At 46.6% G+C, this 1,330-nt stretch overlaps 1 non-coding gene across 1 annotated transcript; it reads right to left on the bottom strand.

The window, feature by feature from the left end:
* Nucleotides 1–751: 751 nt before the first annotated feature.
* LOC126495999 (U6 spliceosomal RNA) lies at nucleotides 752–857 on the bottom strand. Its single transcript, XR_007590267.1, has one exon. It is a non-coding gene; the product is annotated as a U6 spliceosomal RNA (small nuclear RNA).
* Nucleotides 858–1,330: the final 473 nt, after the last annotated feature.

Below are 1,330 nucleotides of genomic sequence, written 5' to 3'. Positions count from 1 at the left end.
AAGAATAAGCTTCATTCATATTCAGGTCACCATAATCATCATCCTTGGTTTGTTTGTGAAATTGAGGTTTTCCATCAACCACCTTAGCAAGTTTCCTGTGCTGAGTTAAAACTTTCTTCAACTCCTTGGGTGAAACCATGAGGGTTGTTGCTTTTGAACTCTGGCTGTCTAGTGGCGGAACAAGTATTGCATCCAACTGATGATCTGCAGCCTCAGCTAGACTGGCAGTACTTTGGAACTGTGAATGCAGAATGGGAGCCTGAATTTGATCCTCATTTAGTGTTAAAATGTTCTCTGGCTGCTTCCCAGGTGGTATCAGCTTGTTGGTCAGATGCTGATGTGAAACACCAAGTTCCGCAGGCTCTGGGTTCGACTCCCGAGAAGTGCTGGGGTCCTGGAATAGAAGTAAACTGTCAGTCAACTAACTCCTCAAGTGGGGCCAACATCTCTTTGGGAGAAGGGGGGCCCAGATACTCAGTGCCCCCTTTGTCTGTCTCGGGTGCTCGAGTATGTGGGGATTTTGGTGGATGATCAGATGGGTGCCAAGATCAGAGTTTGGTTAGCACCCAGGGCTCTGAAGTCAACTGGCGTGGATTCCCAGTGAATAAATGGAGGCTTTGACAACAGGTCTTGCTTGGCCTTCTTCCTCTTTCCCACCCATGTCTTTTCAGATAGCGCCTCTCCGGGAACCTGGAATAACTGACCTGCCAGGCGGGTTACAACCCTAAACTAACTGACCTGCTGGGCGGTTACATACAAGGAACGCTGCACAAATATGCATGCCATCCTTGTACAAGGTTGTGTTATTAATCTCTGTATCTTTCTAATTTTACTATACGTATTGCCAAAGTGAGCGCTTAAAGTGAAATTTGGTTTTGTGTGTGTGTGTGCATGTGTGTGTGCGTGTGCTCATGCACGCACGCGTGAGAAGGGAACGTGCCACTGTGTGCATGTGGAGGGAAATGGACAGTTTGTAGGAGCTGGGTTTTTTTCCCTACCATGTAGATTCCTGGGACTGAACTCAGGACTGACCTCCCTGCCTGAGCCTTGATGCACTGAGCTCTCTGGCTGGCTCCTGCTCTGCCTTTTTTTTTTAAAGATTTATTTATTATATATACAGTGTTTTGCCTGCATGATCACCTTCACACCAGATTAGGGGGCCAGATCTCATTACAGGTGGTTGTGAGCCACCATATGGTGGCTGGGAATTGAACTCAGGACCTCTAGAAGAGCAGCCAGTGCTCTTAACCACTGAACCATCTCTCCAGCCCCCCAAATGTTGCTTTTTGACTAAATCTCAATTATTCAATTTAACAATAAAAACTGAAGA

Source organism: Alexandromys fortis, unplaced genomic scaffold (genome assembly GCF_014885135.2).
Source record: "Alexandromys fortis isolate MF-2015 unplaced genomic scaffold, M_Fortis_MF-2015_v1.1 scaffold_738, whole genome shotgun sequence".
In the NCBI taxonomy this organism is placed as follows: domain Eukaryota; kingdom Metazoa; phylum Chordata; class Mammalia; order Rodentia; family Cricetidae; genus Alexandromys; species Alexandromys fortis.
The sequence above is the reverse complement of the archived record's forward strand: the minus strand, read 5'-3'. Positions and strand labels throughout refer to the sequence as shown.